This window comes from Somniosus microcephalus, chromosome 8 (assembly GCF_052327205.1).
Source record: "Somniosus microcephalus isolate GS21.2 chromosome 8, FLI_Smic_1.0, whole genome shotgun sequence".
NCBI lineage: Eukaryota > Metazoa > Chordata > Chondrichthyes > Squaliformes > Somniosidae > Somniosus > Somniosus microcephalus.
Genome location: NC_140994.1, coordinates 147,008,282 through 147,027,630, shown reverse-complemented (window position 1 = coordinate 147,027,630; position 19,349 = coordinate 147,008,282). Strand labels below are relative to the sequence as shown.

Genomic DNA, 19,349 nt, shown 5'->3' with positions numbered 1-19,349 from the left:
AAGAAAGCCTCAGTTATGGCACAGCAAAGTTAAGACTTTGTTTGAAGGAGAGCTTTAGGCAGCTTAAAATTAATGGCCCGGATTCTGCGGTGGTAATGGTGGTGAAACTGTCTGCGTTCACCATCATTACTCCTCTGAAAGTGACAGTAACTTTTGGAATCAGCGCATGCGTAGATAAACGCAGAAATCCAGAAGTTGCTGCCAGTAATTCTGCACTTCCCCACAGGTTGCACTGTGGAACTCCCCAGAGCAGGCAATCAATTTAAATCACTGTTCCTGGCAAAAATGTTCCCTATTAACCAACGTTCCGTATAAGTTGTGAGTACACGCGACCGCGCAGCTCTCTACCAGTCCCACGAACCCGGGACCTGCTTTGCAATATAAAAGTTTGCGCATGCGCAAAACTGTGAATGGGCTGTGCAGCCCCTTTAAGAGGCAGCGCACCCAAAAACAATATTACAGGGAACATTGCTTATTACGCTGGAATATTGCTGTTAACCCCCTCCCCCACACCCGAAAAAGTTAAGCCTTGTTGAAAGAGGTGTAACTAGGTTTTTAATGGCATATTGACTGCTGAACAACCGATCTGGCCCTGAAAAACAAATTTTATACTTGTGGAATGTCCAATTTTTCCATTAATAGGATTAAGAATTATATGGTTTTTAAAATAATAATTTTTTTAAAGTTTGTTTATGATATTTCTGCTTCTACCTTAATCCTTTGTGCATGTCCCAATCTTTATTTTGCTCCCTGTAAAATTTATAAAAAGTAAATTAGAATCTGTGTATTTTACTTCCTAGTTTGCTGTCTGTGAGAATTAGTCAATGTGATGGGCTGCTCAGCCTGCTTAATGACATCACTGTTGCTGGATGCTGGAGATTCACTTGATTTGGCCTCAGATTCAAACAACAGTCAGGAGAGCTGAAATTCATGTCACAGAGATCGCGCTGCGGGCAGCTTTTTTCGAGGTCAGCGGCGAACGTTGTCACTTTGCCGCTGACAGCAAATTTCAGGCCATTATGCAATTCTCTAAAACCTGGCTCTTAGCAATAATTGAACTTTTATATTTTCACCCACATAGCAAAAACACATTTTAAAGTGATTGATTTTCATTTGCTGACAGCAGCCACTGATTGAGACTAAGAGCAACCCCTCCTCACCAACTCATGGGGGGGGGGGAAATTGAGTTGCTTTGCACCTCCCACTTGCAACCTAAGAGGGCGATAACGGAGCGCAAAGCAACTAGTGCCCAGGCACGGCGCCACCCACGCCTCCCGTGAAATTCGATGACATCATCACCGTGCACAGCGCCCCACACACACCCCGGCCACGATATTCGGGAGTGCCCCCTGACTTACCACCGGACGCTATGCCCGACGGGGTCAGGGGGGCCTGCCTGCGGCCGGATAGGCGCTATTTAAAGGCAAGGTGGGGGGCGGCCATTTTTATTGCTGGCCGCCTGCCAGCACCTGCCTTCGCTCCCGTCCCCGGCCTCTTGAACGCCCCCCCCCCCCCCGCGGAGTGCCGGCTGCGCTGCAAGAGCCCGGCACTTCTCTTGAGTGCCAGGCTCTTTTGCCGGCACTCCCAATCCCCGGGGACCCAGCTGGGCCCCAGGTCGCGCTGCGCAAGGCCCCTCCCCTTTAAGAAGGGGAGGAAGGCCTGCAATACCGCAGCGCAATATTGACTCGCAGTGCCCCAAGAGGGATGCGGGGTGCTTCCAGTAGCACCCTGCTTCCTTCTTGGGGTGCAATCACTCAGTTTCCGGTGCGGGGCGCTAATTTTTCCGGGGTGCTGCGACCCAAACGGGGAGCTACTCAATTTTTAGTCCATGATGTCATACATCTTGCTTTGGCTAAAATACATGGAACCGTGGCAGTTTTGGATAGTTGAGTATTTTTCCATTAAACTGAAGGGTAGTGATTAAGCTCTTTTCTCTTTAAAGATTTTCTTTCATGGAAACTTAAATAAAAGAGTCCTCATTTTTAATGTTTATAGTTTCTTTGTGCTTTAGTTAACATTAGCAGGCAGTGTGTCACACCATCTGGTGACATAGGGTTTTTAAGTAACTTTTCCAATGCTGTAATATCTATTCTTGTTAGTTGGAAAACATGCATTTTGATTATCTTTTCCAGTGTAGATGAAATGATAAATTAAGCTGGTACTGGGAGCCAGATATTGAAGAAGTTCTTTATTAAAAATAAGTTTTTTGGAACCTTGTTTTCTTTAAAATAATAAAGATACTGCAAACTGGATGGTAGCAGTCAATTGCTGCAGGCTAGTGAGGAGAAGGGTATGCACTAATTTGTTACTGCTATGCTATAACAATTACTAAGTAAGCTTGTGTAATTAATATATATATATATATTTGTTTCTGTTAATGGGAAGTGAAATAGCACTCCTGACTATCACATCTCTTACTGTACCACACAGTGTCTGGTAATGGGGTCAGGCTGCAGGTGGGTGGAAAGGCACAGCTACAGTCTGCTCAGTCTGTCCCATCTGCAAAAATAGCTGCACAGCGTAGCTCCACTTCTGTGAATAAATTTTTATTTGTAATTTTTATGCGATTGATTCTTAGTGGTATAATTGCAATATTATCATATACACAGCTTCCTAAAATTTACATTTGATAAATAGCCATTTTTGAACATTCATCTATTTCCCTCCCCTTTCTTGAGACTCCCTTGGCCAAGAGCTGCTCCCAGGACTTTGCAATCAGATACCTGGAGGTGCACAACAGTGGTGGGTGACACATCTCCAGATTTTCACTTCCTCTCTGTGAGCAAGCACCTGATCTGCACTTCCCCAGATGAAATTAGTAAGTCATCGATGTTTGGAATTTGAACTCAAAGCTCTGTCTTAACAGATCATGGCAAGAGTATTGTTATTCTATGCCCTTTAAATAATAATGGTACTTTAAATAATATTGTTCATGCACAGGTAGATCCATAGGTGGTTTGTTATAATGTTTCATCAGACAGCCTAGAACAGCTAAGATGCTTGTCCTGTACTAGAATGTTGCAGGTTCAACAGTGGAGGCCAGGATTGCAAGCTGGCTATAAATATACTCCGTTTCATTAGTTCAGTGTGGTAGTTGGCAGCAGTGAAAGAGGACAGATAAAGCTGAAGGAAATGAGACAAAGACTCAATACAATTAGCAGCAGGCCTGCATGTGATAAAGGAAAATAGAATTGATCTGCATGATAAGGAAGAATGTAGTAAGAAAACAGGATGTAGGAAGTACAGTATCTATTCCAAGCCTATAGAAGAGAGTACAAGGAATCCTCATTTTAAAAATCTTAGTGACAAACATTTGTAAAATTTAAGTTGCACCAAAACTGAAAAATGTAAAAAGTTCTATGCTTTAAATGTATATTGCACAACATTCAGAATACTACAGTATTATGGGAGGGGGAGGAGAGGTTATCTCTAAACTCAGGCATACTGATTGGGATCCGTCTTCTACCTGGTGTGTGGACTCCACCGTGCAGTCTCAGCTCTCATACTCAGGACTGAATCATATATAGATAGGATACTGAAAGCCTATTGATTTTGACATATGAAGACCAGTTTTGCCAGTGTAGCTGCCAAATCGCTGATAAGGTAAGTTAGTGTCTGTGTAGCAGCTTGTGTGCAGAAAGGGAAAAGCGACTTTCTACCATATAAGGAATGACTTCAGCTATGTTCTATTTCCCACAAAGAAGTAATTCCTGCAATTATTAATAACCAATTGCACGAAAAGGTACAGCGTAATAAATATAATTGATCCTGGTGATGCAGCAGGTTAGTCTGCAGACAAGCTGTTTCACAGAGTGGCAAGATTTCAGTTTGAACCCTGATTTCCCTCACAGCGGGTGCCTGGTCTCAATTAGTCTGTTCGGAAGAGTTGCTGAGGCGACGTCAGGTACTTTCCCTGAAAAAGAAAAAAAAAATGAGGGAGCAAGTTAACTTGCATTGCTCTTGTGCAGCCCCTGCTCATTAGTACAGAGCAGCATTCATGCGGAACTAGAGTTGGTTGACCCACTCATCTTCTCAGCAGAGGAACAGTATGCATGTTCTCATAACTATGCGAATTGCTGTATTTTGCAGGAAAACTTTTGTGTACAAAAATACACTCAGGAAATTTGTAAATCTAAGTTGGTAGATAGATATATAGGAGAAGGTCAAAGTGTGTCACGACGCCTCATTAATAAGCCATTGACAGTTTGTAGTGGTTTTAAAAAAGGGACATGGAGGCATGACAAACAAAATATCCTCCGATATACACAAAATAAAAAAATCCTAATCAAACAAAAAAAATTAATGGAAAGAACACCTCACCCACTCAGACTTGTGGCTTGAGTTTTGGTCTGAAGAGATGGTAGCAGGAATTGCCAATGGTTTTTGTTGTTTTTCTCCTCTGATGATAAGTACAAGCACCAGGAGTTTCCTCAGAGGTTTGCCCAATCGACCGCCAGAACTTATGGCAGAAAATTGGCGGAAACCCTGTTTACGCACCTATCTGGGGTTTCCGCTGAAGTGGCCAATCGTGAGGACCCCAAGGAAATTCCCAGTGCATCTGTGAATATCTCAATATCTGCGCCCGTTATTTTTCAGTGCATTGTAGAGAGTTGGAAGAGTAAGTAGAAGTGGTGAATGCAAGTCAGCTTTCAATTCATAAGATAGTTTTATTAAGCCCCAATGTCACTTGAAATATTATTTGAACATTTAGAGGACAATTTTCATCTCACTCCTGGCCCATTTTTCCATGTGGACTGGATGGTAGTGAGATGAAAATTTAAAAAGAAAATTTACTGCTGACTTCCTGCCCAAGGCCCACCTGATGTGATTTTTGAGTGGACTTGGATTTAAGCGGCCAGTGGCCCATCCAAAACAGCCCAGACTCTCGTTAATATATTTAAATTGGGGTCATATTACAAATTAAGCACCCAGAGCTGTGCGCGCTCACCAGTGTAACTGAACGTATAGCGGCCAAAAAAGTGGCCCAAAAAGGAAGGCAATCGAAAAATGTTCACAGTAAGTTTTCAAATGAACTTAATAAATGTTCCCCTAGCACCACAAAATTATCCTGCCTGCGGTAGCCTCCACCCACTATCGGCTGCTCCCCCGCCCCATGCCAACACGCCCCTGCCATCTCAACTCTGCGGAGGAGCTAATGGATTTTCTACCCACCCCCTCCCCCATCAGTGAGTTACATATCAATGCTCATTTAGCACTGGCAGCTCGCCAATTCTATTATAGAGACCTGATCGCCAAAATCGATCTGGCTTCCCGTCAGTGACATCGGGTGGCGCATGCAATCAGCCAACTCACCGGTATCCCCCTAAATCAAAAATCACCCCCATAGGTTTCTTCTCTTAACTCTGACTGTGTGCAACAGGAAAAGTTTTTTTTTTTTTAAGTATAAACAGGAGAAATAAAATCAACCAAGATGAGCTGTTTGGTGAGAGGTTAACATTTTTCCTCAGCTGCATGTTACTAGATAACCCCTTCAACAGTACTTCCCAAGGTTGGTATTAGGGATGGAGGAAATCTGAAACGTGGCCGGAATTTTCCGGGGTGTCAGTGGGCAGGATCGGTGGCGGGTTGGGTGGGAAAGTGTTTTTTTTTTTGACAGCGGATCAGGTACCCCGCTGTCAACCCGCCGCAACGCGCCTTTCCAAATGTCGGATCTGTCATCGCTGAGCAGACCCGGCAGGCAGCGGCGGGCAACAATATTAAACTCTTCTCTTTTCTTAGGCAGTCCCTCGGAACCGAGGATGACTTGCTTCCACATTAAAAATGAGTTCTCAGGTGACTGATGAGTCCAGTGCGGGACCTACAGTCTCTGTCACAGGTGGGGCAGACGGTGGTTGAAGGGACGGGTGGGTGGGGTGCTTGGGTTGATATGCGCTCCTTGCACTGCTTGCGCTTGGCTTCCGCTTGCTCCCGGCGAAGAGACTCGAGGTGTTCGGCGCCTTCCCGAATGCTTCTCCTCCACTTTGTGCGGTCTTGGGCCAGGGATTCCCAGGTGTCGGTGGGGATGTTCCACATATTCAAGGGGGCTTTGAGGGTGTCCTTGAAGCGTTTCCTCTGCCCACCTGGGGCTCTCTTGCCATGCCGGAGCTCCGAGTAGAGCACTTGTTTTGGGAGTCTCCCATCGGGCATGTGGACGATGTGGCTCGTCCATCGGAGCTGATCGAGGGTGGTCAAAGCTTCGATGCTGGGGATGTTGGCCTGAGCAAGAACACTGAGGTTGGTGCGCCTATCCAGCCAATGGATTTGCAGGGTCTTGTGGAGGCAGCATTGGTGGTACCTCTCCAGTGCTTTGAGGTGCCTTCTGTACATGGTCCATGTCTCTGAAGCATACAGGAGGGTTGATATCACTGCTGCTCTGTAGACCATGAGCTTGGTGCTGGGTTTGAGGTCCTGGTCTTCAAACACTCTCTACCTCAGGCGACCAAAGGCTGCACTGGCACACTGAAGGCAGTGTTGGACTTCGTCATCGACGTCTGCCCTTGTTGACAGTAGGCTCCTGAGGTATGGAAAGGCCTCATCATGGATTTAGATAATCGGGGAGCAGTACTGTGTGGATGGGGCAGGTTGGTAGAGGACCTTTGTCTTACGGATGTTTAGTGTAAGGCCCATGCTCTCATATGCTTTGGTGAAGGTGTTGACGATGGTTTGGAGTTCGACCTCAGAGTGTGCGCAGACGCAAGCGTTGTCTGCATACTGTAATTCAATGACAGAGGATGGGACGACCTTGGATCTGGACTGGAAGTGACGGAGGTTGAACAGTTTCCCGTTTGTTCTGTAGATTAGCTCCACTCCAGCAGGGAGCTTGCTGAGGGTGAGATGGAGCATTGCAGCCAGGAAGGTCAAGAAGAGCGTTGGTGCAATGACACAGCCTTGCTTGACCCTGGTCCATACGTGAATTGGGTCTGTGGTGGATCCGTTGGTCAGGATCACGGCTTGCATGTCATCGTGAAACAGGTGGAGGATGGTGACAAACTTTTGAGGGCAGCCGAATTTGAGGAGGACACTCCATAATCCCTCATGGTTGACGGTGTCGAAAGCCTTTGTGAAGTCAAAGAAGGCCATGTACAGCGGTTGGTGCTGTTCCCTGCATTTCTCTTGTAGTTGACGCGCGGTGAAGATCCTGTCCATTGTGCCCCTTAGTGGTTGGAATCCACATTGCGACTCTGGGAGGAGCTCTTCAGCCACTGGGAGAAGGCGACTGAGGAAGATTCTTGCGATGACTTTCCCTGTGGCAGACAGCAGGGAAACTCCTCTGTAATTACTGCAATCGGACTTGTCACCTTTCTTGAAGATGGTGACGATTACGGCATTTTTGAGATCCCCTGGCATGCTCTCCTCCTTCCAAATAAGAGAAATTAGTTCATGTATTTGCGCCAATAGTGCTTCTCCGCCATGTTTTAGCACCTCGGCAGGGATTCCATCTGCTCCTGAGGCCTTGTTGTTCTTCAGTTGTCGGATGGCCTTTTCAACCTCATGCCGGGCTGGGGTTGTGCTGAGAGGATGGCGGGTAGCATGTTGTGGGATGGAGCTGAGGACACTCGCGGTGAAGACAAAGTCTCGGTTAAGGAGATCTTCGAAGTGCTCCTTCCAGCGGGCACTGACTGCCTCTCTGTCCTTGATGAGTACCTCTCCGTTCCTGGCCCGCAGTGGGGTAGGACCTTGGATACATGGGCCGTAGGTGGTCTTGACTGCGCTGAGGAATCCACGCACGTCGTGGTTGTCGGCTAGCTTTTGGATCTCCTGCGCTTTCTCCACCCACCATCTGTTCTTTAGGTCGCAAGTTTTTTGTTGGACCTCGGCCTTCAGGCATCTGTAGAGCTGCCTTTTTTGCTCTCGAGTTCTGTTGCTGTTTCCAGATCAGGAATGCCTTGCGCTTGCGGCTTATTAGCTCCTGGATCTCCTGGTCATTCTCGTCGAACTAGTCTTGGTGTTTTTGGTCGAGTGACCGAGCATCTCTTCACAGGTGCTGATTATGGAGGCCTTGACTGCAGATCATGCGCTGTGGACATTCTGGGCAGGATTTTCATTGGGCCGTGGAGGCGGGATTGGAGGCGTGTGGGGGGTTAAAATCCCAAAATCGGGGGGCACGAACCCATCCCGCCCCCAACCCGTCTCCATGCCAGTTTCAAAGGAGTCAGGTACCCGCCCTGCACTGGGACCCGCCTCCCCGAGGCGGGAAGGGGATTAGTGCCAATTAACTGCCTGTTAACAGGTAGTTAACAGACAGTTTTTAGCCTAATCCCTATTTTCATTCTTGAAGTGTGGGATTCCCGACAGCTCCAAACCACGGCAAGTTAGCGAGGCGGGCCGTTGGGCTGAAGGGCTTGGAGGGGTCGAGATGTCCGGTGTTCAGGTGAGTGATGGGTGCGTGAGTGCAGAGGTAAGTGTGTTTGGTGTGTTTAAAGTGTTTAAAGAAGCTTTACTTACCTTTACAGCCTTCCTTCCTTCAGGTCTCAGGAGTCCCTCATCTCACCGGCACAGAAAGCAGAATGGCCGCGATCTGTCAAAAATTGCAACATTCAGCTTTCTGTTCCGGAGAGATCTCTAAATCATCCTGAGAGGAAGGAATTAACTTAGAGAACAGATTGTCAGTGTTTGACAGCTTCAAACAGCTGTCGAATGCTGATATTTCATCTGTCAAAAGGTCTTGACAGATGAAATATCAATCTGTGATGTCACCTGTTGCTGGGTGGCCCTTAATTGGCCTGCTGAGCCCGAAAGTTGTAGTCCCACCTCCTACCCACCTCCTCAATGAAAATCCAGCCCTCTGTGTCTCTGAATCACTGGGAGTCATCAGGTTGGTTGTGAGGCACAGGCTGAATAGAGCTTTCTTAGCAGTGTCTTTGAGTGCTCCAGCGTTGATTTTCCTGCGGCATTGCTTCTGTTGCCGCCGCTGTTTTGGGGCTACATTGATGGCGATGACAGAGTGGATTAGGTGGTTAAACTGAATTAAACTCATTACAATGTACTTAACAGACCCTCAACAGGCTTTTTTTAACTTACTCTTTAACTTTAACTTCATGGCCATGGGAAACACGCTGCTCGGGGACCATGTCTGTCAACCTGAGGCAGGAGTTCAGTGGCCATTGCTCCAGCAGATTACTTGACAGCTTCAAATGTACAGTAGAAGCTCTCACCTGACAGATCACCACTTTCCTCAGCCACAAGCTGTTTCTTAGTCCATTTCCAGCACAGATTCTGCAGGCTTTCCACTTTCCACTCTGCATCCACTCTCACTTCATTGGAAGAACTCTCTCAACATTGACAGATCGCTTCTGTCATCTCTACTGCACCCATCAACATGGGTGCCCTTTATACTGTCTCACTTTGGTTCTCAGAATCCGACCATGATCAGCCCCAACATCAGCAGCACCAGGCGCACCAGCAGCACCAACAACAACACCAACCTTCTCCGCAATCACCTGATGCTGCACAGGACACAGGGCATCAGCACCCGACCACATTGCTGCCCGGGAGGCCAGCGATGGCATCACCATGGCCAGATTTACTTCACTTGATGCTGTACACCTTGGCTGCCACATGATGCGCCAGGTTGGCACCGCCCCACACCTACACCATAAAGCATCCATACAATGTCCAAGCCATTCCTTTCACACTCACCACCATTGCAGGGGTACCATTATGTCTCACCATTCACTGCAACTCACTGAGTCACTTTCAAAGCTGCACGCAAATCTGTCCAAGAACGTAAAGTGTTGAAAATAAAGGGTTCAATGTTTGACACTGCATTAACAGAAACTTTACATGAACATTGGCTAAAACACCCAAGTGCCTACCCTTGTGTGTTGTTAGTTGGTATGATTGCACCAGGATGAGGGTGAGTGTGATGGGTGGCTAGTGAGATAGGGATGTGATAATGTAGATAGAGAGAGAGGGATGGGTGGAGGTGTAAGGTAAGTTGATGTGAGTAAGGATGTGTAGGGGTAGGGTAGGGAAGGCAGAGTGATGGGGATGTGATGAGAGGCACAGGAGGATGAAGGTGAATGTGGCTTTGTACTAATGTTTCATGATCTAACGAGATCATTGAAAGGTTTGCACCACTGCACCCAGGTACTCCTGATGACATCCCTACTTGTGCCTTCCTGTGCAATGTGCAACCAGGCTGTGTTGGCCTCCTGGGGAGGTCTCTTCCACCCATGGGAGGGGAAGAGAACCTCCATGCATGCTGTGACTCCCTCCATAAGCATAGATTCTGCAGGCTTTCCACATTCCACTCTCCATCCACTCATGGAGCATATGGAGGGAGTCATAGGAGAGCCTGGGTGCAGCCCTGCACCTCTGTGCAGTGATTGTCAGTGTTTGCAGTACTTCAATGCGGTAGAACACTGACAGCACAAATGTCAAAAGTAAGGTGGCCATGGTCCCTTTAAGGAAACCGGATGGTAATGCGTCACAAATGATGTTAGCAGACCCACTTCCTCTATTGGACCTGGAAACGCGCTTAACAAGCCCTATCAATGTAAATTCATTTTAGGCAGCGGGATGGAGCCAGCAGCAAGGCTATGACCCGCCGCTGACATCGCTCACCCCAGACCCGCTGAGGTGAGCAAAATCCCGGCCAGGTTCCCAGCTACTGCTGCTAGTCTTAAAATAAACAGCTTGCAAATCTAATAATGCTCATTCTCCTGGTTACCAACTGGAACAAAATCCAGACCATTATGACTTAATTAGAGAAGAGTTAACAGTGTATATGATGCATTGATGAGCTTGATTGCATTGCAAAACATATACAAAGCAGTGAGTTCAGCGCTTTTATCTCCTTCAGATTTAAAGAATATATCCTCACCTAAGCATACATGTACAAACATTCAAGATCAACCTAGAGTATAAAGTATTGCTCATGATTCTTGTAGATTTCCACATTAACAGGTTGCAACTCATGAATATCAAATCTGCTATTGACAGATCGATTGCTACAATTGGCCTCAATGGCTCTGGGTTAGGGAGGAGAAATTCAGCTCGCGTTCCCATTCCTAATTGCTATCCAATGATTGCCGCTTAAAGTATTTGTATATGGATGTCAGATAAGGACAGGATTGGACTCAGCAGTCAAACAACCTACTGTCACTTGCTGCACTATTATGTCTCGCACATGAAAAATAACCACTTGGACAAGGTACTGGAGGACAAATACACCCGCGGAGCTATACCAAAGCAAGGAGTCATTCCTTAGGGAGAGGAGGGGAGGGGAAGGAGATATTTTTACCAGGATTTGTGCACTCTACAGCTAGATCAGACTTTTCAAGATTATAGGGATCAAGTGGCTCATTAGCTACTCCAGATGCAAGAAAAGATAATTATTACAAGAGCATCATAATTGACTCCTGCCTTCTTATTGTGACTAACCAACGGATCAGATCAAAGCTCTGCAGTCCTGCCACATCCAGTCGTGAATGGTGGTGGACAATTAAACAACTAACGGGAGGAGGAGGCTCCATGAATATCCCCATCCTCAATGATGGCGGAGCCCAGTACGTGAGTGCTAAAGACAAGGCTGAAGCGTTTGCAACCAACTTCAGCCAGAAGTACCGAGCGGATGATCCATCTCAGCCTCCTTCTGAGGCCCCCACCATCACAGAAGTCATTCTTCAGCCAATTCGATTCACTCCACGTGACATCAAGAAACAGCGGAGCACACTGGATACAGCAAAGGCTATGGGCCCTGACAACATCCCGGCTGTAGAGCTGAAGACTTGTGCTCCAGAACTAGCCGCGCCTCTAGCCAAGCTATTCCAGTACAGCTACAACATTGGCATCTACCCAAAAAAATGGAAAATTGCCCAGATATGTCCTGTCCACAAAAAGCAAGACAAATCCAATCGGAACAGTTACCGCCCCATCAGTCTACTCTCAATCATCAGCAAAGTGATGGGAGGTGTTGTCGACAGTGCTATCAAGCGGTACTTACTCACCAATAACCTGGTCACCGATGCTCAGTTTGGGTTTCGAAAGGACCACTATGCTCCAGACCTCATTACAGTCTTGGTTCAAACATGGACAAAAGAGCTGCATTCCAGAGGTGAGGTGAGAGTGACTGCCCTTGACATCAAGGCAGCACTTGATTAAGTGTGGCATCAAGGAGCCCCAGTGAATTTGAAGGCAATGGGAAACAGGGGGAAAACTCTCCACTGGCTGGAGTCATACCTAGTACAAAGATGGTTGTGGTTGTTGGAGGTTAATCATCTCAGCCCCAGGATATTGCCGCATGAGTTCCTCAGGGCAGTATCCTAGGCCCAACCATCTTCAACTGCTTCATCAATGACGTTCCCTCCATCATAGGGTCAGAAGTGGGGATGTTCGCTGATGATTGCAGTGATCAGTTCCATTCGCAACACCTCAGATAATGAAGCAGTCCGTGCCGAAAGCAGCAACACCTGGATGACTCACTGGCAGCAGAGGCAGCGAGAGCGGCCCTGGGTGGAGACTGAGTGCAGAGACCGAGGATTTAAAGAGCGGGGAGAGAGAGAGCGCGGGCAAGACTCACCGGCAGCATCAGCAGTGAGAGCACCCCTGGGTGGAGACTGAGCGCGGAGACCGAGGATTTAAAGAGCAGGGAGAGAGAGAGCGGTCCAGACTCACCAGCAGCATCAGCAGCGAGAGCGGCCCTGGGTGGAGACCGAGCACAGAGACCGAGGATTTAAAGAGCGGGGGAGAGAGCGGGCCAGACTCACAGGCAGCAGAGGCTGCAAGAGCGGCCCTGGGTGGAGACCGAGCGCAGAGGCCGAGGATTTAAAGAGCGGGGGAGAGAGAGAGCGGCCCAGACTCACCGGCAGCAGAGGCAGCGAGAGCGGCCCTGGGTGGAGACTGAGCGCAGAGAACGGGAAAGAGAGAAAAACCACAAGGACGTCACAGGCAGCAGCAGCAGCCCTGGGTGGAGCCTGAGCGATGACACCGAGGATTTAAGCAGCGGGAGAGTGAGTGAGGCCCAGACTCACCAGCAGCAACAACGGCCCTGGGTGGAGCCCCAAGTGCGATTTAAGCAGAGTGCTGCAAGTTGGGAATTGGCTCTTACTTTACACCAAGGAACGAGTCCGAGAGCGGGAGCAGTCAAACAACAACAACTGCGAAACCGCTAAAGTGACATCACAACCAGGGGAGAAGCTGATTGGTAAGTAGGACCTGGTGAGCATTTCTACAGTCCAGTCGTTGAAATAAAAGTAAGGTCTCTAGTTTAGAGTAAGTAGTGTTTAAAGGGAAGTAAGGTCCCTAGTGTATTTAATATTCTTTAGTTTAAGGAAGTAAAGGGAGTAAATTAAGGGTAGGACATGGCAGGGCAGCTCGGTTGCGTGTAGTGCTCCTCCTGGGCTATGTAGGAAGTCAGGGACACTTTAGGTGTCCAGGGTGAACACATGTGCAGGAAGTGTCTCCAGCTGCAGCTACTCGAAATCCACGTTTTGGAGCTGGAGCTGCGGCTAGAGTCACTTTGGAGCATCCGCAAAGCTGAGATCTTCGTGGATAGCATGTTTAATGAGGTGGTCACACCGCAGATAAAGAGTGCACAGGCAGACAGGGAATGGGTGACTGCCAGACAGAGTAAAAGAACTAGGAAGGTAGTCCCCTGGGTCCATCTCCTTCTCCAACAGATTTTCTGTTTTGGATACTGATGGAGGAGATGGTTTCTCAGGGGAATGCAGCAAGAGCCAAGTGGCTCAGCTGCACTGGAGGAGAAGTAAAAGAGTGGGAGAGCAATAGTGATAGGGGATTCTATCATAAGGGGAGCAGATAGATGTTTCTGTGGCCACAGACGTGACTCCAGGATGGTTGCCTCCCTGGTGCCAGGGTCAAGAATGTCACTGAATGGCTGCAGGGCATTCTGAAGGGGGAGGGCGAACAGTCAGAGGTCGTGGTTCACGTTGGTACCAACGACATGGGTAGAAAGAGGGATGAGGTCCTGCAACAAGAATTTAGGGAGCTAGGTAGCAGATTAAAAAACAGGACCTCAAAGGTTGTAATGTCTGGATTACTCCCGGTGCCACATGCTAGTGAGTATAGGGATAAGAGGATTGAGCAGATGAATGCGTGGCTAAAGGGTTGGTGCAGGAGGGAGGGCTTCAGTTTCCTGGATCACTGGGTCTGCTTCTGGGGAAGGTGGGATCTGTACAAGTCAGACGGGTTGTACCTGAACCAAACGGGACCAACATCCTTGCAGGGAGGTTTGCTAGTGCTGTTGATGGGGGGTTTAAACTAACTTGGCAGTGGGATGGGATACGGAGTGGAGCAATAGTAGGGGGTGATGCACAGCCAAATATAGAGGAAAAAACAAGTCAGCCTGGAAGGCAGAGCAAATATGTAATGGCACAAGGGAGTATGGCAAGGCTGGATGGCATTTATTTTAATGCAAGGCGTCTTGCGAGTAAGGCAGATGAATTGAAGGTGTTGATGGACACATGGGAGTATGATATTGTTGCTATCACAGAGACATGGTTGAGGGAGGGGCAGGACTGGCAGCTCAATATTTTGGGGTATAGAATCTTCAGGCAAGACAGAGGGGGGTGTAAAAGAGGAGGGGGTGTCGCAATATTAATCAAGGAGTCAATTACTGCTGTAAGGAGGGATGATATCTTAGCAGGTTCCTCTAATGAGGCCATATGGGTAGAACTTAAAAACAAAAAGGGGGCAAGCACTTTGCTGGGAGCGTACTATAGGCCCCCAAACAGTCAGGGGGAGATAGAAGAACAGATATGTAGGCAAATCCCAGAGAAGTGTAGAAATAATAGGGTAATAATAGTAGGGGATTTCAACTTCCCCAATGTTAACTGGGATAGTCAGAGTGTGAAAGGCTCAGAGGGTGCAGAATTCTTAAAGTGCATCCAGGAGAGCTTTTTGAGCCAGCATGTAGAATGTAGCCGGGCAAGTGGTAGAAGTGTCAGTAGGAGAGTATTTTGGTGACAGCGACCATAATTCGGTGATATTTAAGGTAGTCATGGAAAAGGACAAAGATGGACTGGAAATAAAGGTTCTAAATTGGGGGAAGGCCGATTTTAATATGATAAGGCAGGATCTGGCCAAAGTGGACTGGGATCAGCTACTTGTAGGAAAATCCACATCAGAGCAGTGGGAGTCTTTCAGAAAGGAAATAGAGAGAGTACAACGCCAACATGTTCCCATAAAGGTCAAGGGTAGGACCAACAAGCCCAGGGAACACTGGATGTCAAGGGATATACAAGAATGGATTAGGAAAAAAAGGGAGGCTTTTTGGTAGATACAAAGGACTAAAAACAGTGGAAGCCCTAGAGGAGTATAGAAAGTGCAGGGGGGGGTACTTAAAAAAGAAATTAGGAGAGCGAAGGGGGGGCATGAAAAAACACTGGTGGGCAAAATAAAGTAAAATCCCAAGGTGTTCACTATGGAGAAGGATGATGTAGGCATAGAAATCAGGCAGGGAGATTGTGATATACTTGAACAAATTAGTATTGAGAGGGAGGAGGTACTAGCGGTTTTAGCGGTCTTAAAAGTGGATAAATCCCCAGACCCAGACGAGATGTATCCCAGGCTGCTCTGTGAGGCAAGGGAGGAGATTGCAGGGGCTCTTACACAAATTTTCAGATCCTCTCTGGCTACAGGGGAGGTGCCAGAGGACTGGAGGACAGCTAACCTAGTACCATTATTCAAGAAGGGTAGTAGGGATACACCAGGGCTCTGAGGTAGCGCCTCGCTCGTCAGCCTTTGCGCCTTAAGACAGAAGCGCCTGATTTAGTGCTCCAATCACCTGCAGGGCTGATAAAAGCCAAGTTTGCAGTCGGAGGCGATAATTAGCGCCAGGCCCTAATCTTTGAGCCTGGCCAATAATTGCGCCCCAAATGGGGCGTTACTGAATTTGACATTCAGGCTTGGGCTGATAAGTAGCAAGTAACAATTGCGCCACTCAAATACCAGGGCAATGACCATCCCCAACAAGAGAAAGTTTAACCACCTCCTCTTGACATTCAATGGCATTACCATAATTGAATCACCCAACATCAACAGCCTGGGGGGGTCACCATTGATCAGAAACTTAACCGGACCAGCCACATAAATACTGTGGCTGCAAGAGTAGTGCAGAGGCTGGGTATTCTGCTGTGAGTGACTTACCTCCTGACTCCCCAAAGACGTTCTACCATCTACAAGGCACAAGTTAGGAGTGTGATGGAATACTCTCCACTTGCCTGGATGAGTGTAGCTCCAACAACACTCAAGAAGCTCGACACCATCCAGGACAAAGCAGCTCGCTTGATTGGCATTCCATCCACCACCTTAAATATTCATTCCCTCCACCATTGGTGTACCGTGGCTGCAGTGTGTATCATCTACAAGATGCACTGCAGCAACTCGCCAAGGCTTCTTCGACAGCCCCTCCCAAACCCGCAACCTCTACCACCTTAAAGGACAAAGGCAGCAGGCATACGGGAACAACATTACCTCCAAGTTCCCCTCCAAGTCACACACCATCCTGAATTGGAAATATATCACTGATCCTTCATCGTCGCAGGGTCAGAATTCTGGAACTCCCTCCCTAACAGCACTGTGGGAGTACCTTCACTGCACGGTCTGCAGTGGTTCAAATAGGCGTCTCACCACCACCTTCTCAAGGGCAATTAGGGATGGGCAATAAATGCTGGCCTTGCCTGCGAGGCCCACATCCCGTGAATGGATAAAAAAAATTAAATTAATCACAGTTCTCACATTCAGCATTTAGGAATGCCAAACACTCCCATAAAAAGGTTAATGTTTCATTAAAATGGTCAACACACATGCTTTTCAACTAATTTCGATGAATAGAAGAATGTAAGTCCGCATAGCACCAAAAGAAATTTATTTTTTCTCATCTTCTATCCATGTTCATTTTATTGACTGTTAAGCTTTCCAAATGTTAGCATTTGCTGGTCCAACTGGGTTTTTGAAATTCCTGATGATTGTCAGTTTATCATTTTAACCATCAAAACAATATATTGAGTGAAAACAGTCCATCACTGAGCACTGCTGCTTCCATTTCTACCATCATAGATAGTACATTATCACCAGAAGCTTCTTATTCTTTGCTTACATGGTTACCTCTGATGTACCCCAGTAGTCCAAATATGCCCCCCCCCTTCATCATTTACATCCTAACCATTCATCTGGAACCACAAGATCAGTTTTCATGTACCTTAATGACATTCCGCTCTCCCTCTCCATCTCGACCATCAGTCTCAGAGCTATTGTCATTGCTCCAATTACTTATTCAATGTTAATTCCAGATGAACCAGTGCAGTGAAAACCAAAATGATCCTCGTCAGCTCTCGAAAACACACATGTGCCTCCAGCCTCAAACTCATCAGCTTATCCAGCTGACATGTCAGGCAAAGCCCTGGCGTACTGCCGGGCCTCGAGGGAACACTGTACCATCTCTCCTTCTCATTTCAATCACACACTCACCTGTTGCTCCTGCCCTCTCAATAGGCACGACCGCAATTCTGTTTCTACCTGGTAGCAACTACAAAGAATGTCATTCCTTTGCTGATTGCTTTCATCCTTCACAGTGGAGCCACTTTTGTACACATTACCACCTCCCCATCCTGCTCACAACTTGCTGCTTCTCCCTCTCAGCTGTCTTACACATCCACATAAATCTTTAAAAGAACCACACACTTACTCACTTACATTCTTTCTGCCGGACAAGTTGGCACACAACAGCTGGGAGCGGGCCAGATCTGGGGAAGGGCCAGCCTTTTAAAGCCCTCACCTAGATAGAAGAGGAAGCCCTGCTGATCCTATCTGTAGGCAGCAGAATGAGTGTTGTGAATGGTGCAGCTAAGGTCACCTGCAGCAGGATGTCTGCCTATTACTCTTATCGTTTCTCTTTCCTCAAGCAATCACACACATATATAAAGGGGAACCAGTGGATGTAGTATATTTGGATTTCTAAAAGGCATTCGATAAGGTGCCACATAAAAGATTATTACACAAGATAAGGGCTCATGGGGTTGGGGGTAATATAATAGCATGGATAGAGGATTGGTTAACTGACAGAAAACAGAGTCGGGATAAACGGATCTTTTTCAGGTTGGCAGGCTGTAACTAGTGGGGTGCCACAAGGATCAGTGTTGGGGCCTCAGCTATTTACAATCTATATTAATGACCTAGATGAAGGGACTGAGTGTAATGAATCCAAGCTTGCTGATGATACAAAGCTAGGTGAGACTGTAAGCTGTGAGGAGAACACAAAGGCTGCGATTTTGCCGGTGCTCAGAGAGGCAGGTCAGAGGTTAAAGTGTTATTGATTGACGACAGGTCTGGAACCTGCCGTCAACCCGCCTCCAAACAGCTTTCCCAAGTGTCGGGTCTCCGATTTGCGAATGGACCTGACACCTAGCGGTGGGAAATGGATTAAAGGCAATTACCTGCCTATTAACAGATACTTGTCGGTAGTTTTCAGCCTGTTTTGGGATTTTCCTGCTTCTGGGTCGGGTTTCCCGACGTCCGGACACCACGCCAGGTAAGTGTGGCGTGTTGTGAGTCTGGTGTAATGTTTGTGAAAAGATGACAGCTGCAGAAGTGGTGTGAATGATGCAATGTTGCACATGGTGAGTTTCAGAGCAAAGAAAATGTTGGTTACTACATTTTTAAAACATATACAGATTTGTTTAGCTTAAAAGTTTTTAAATCCAACTATATGTCCAGTGCCACCTCATTGGGAGAACCTCTCTCACCAGTGACAGATCACTTCTGCCATCTCACCTGCAGCTGCCATCTATTTCAGCATATGGAGGGAGTCATTGGAGAGCCTGTGTGCAAGAGGTCACATTTGTGCAGTGATTGTCAGTGTTTTCAGCACCTCAATACTGTCAAACACTGAGAAATCAACTGTCAAAATAAAATTATTCCTTTAAGGAAACCGGCAGATGAGGCATCATCAAAGGACGTCATCAGACCCGCTTCCTGTTAATTGGCTGGCAAGCCCACAGGGCGGGCTTAATAAGGTCAATCAAGGGAAAATCATATCTGTGGAGCGGAGGCAGCTGGGGGCAGGACTGGAACCTGGAAACCAGCTGTCCCACACCCATCCAGACACCGCTGACAAAATCGCGGCCAAAGAGTCTGCAAAGGGATATAGATAGACTAAGTGAGTGGGCAGTATGGCAGCAGATGGAGTATAATGTGGGGAAATGTGAGGTTATTCACTTTGGTAGGAAGAATAGAAAAACAGAATATTTTTTAAATGGTGAGAACCTTTCAAATGTTGGTGTTCAGAGAGATTTGGGTGTCCTCATGCAAGAAACACAGAAAGCTAGCATGCAGGTACAGCAAGCAATAAGGAAGGCAAATGACATGTTGGCCTGTATTGCAAGGGG

The 19,349-nt window shown here is 47.2% G+C and overlaps 1 long non-coding RNA gene across 1 annotated transcript in view; it reads right to left on the bottom strand.

The window, feature by feature from the left end:
* Nucleotides 1-2,537: 2,537 nt before the first annotated feature.
* LOC147113857 (uncharacterized) overlaps nt 2,538-19,349 on the bottom strand; it is a 35,982-nt gene continuing 19,170 nt past the window's right edge. Inside the window, exon 3 of the long non-coding RNA XR_015079292.1 lies at nt 2,538-3,913. This is a non-coding gene — a long non-coding RNA (uncharacterized LOC147113857). The remainder of the gene's footprint in view (nt 3,914-19,349) is intronic.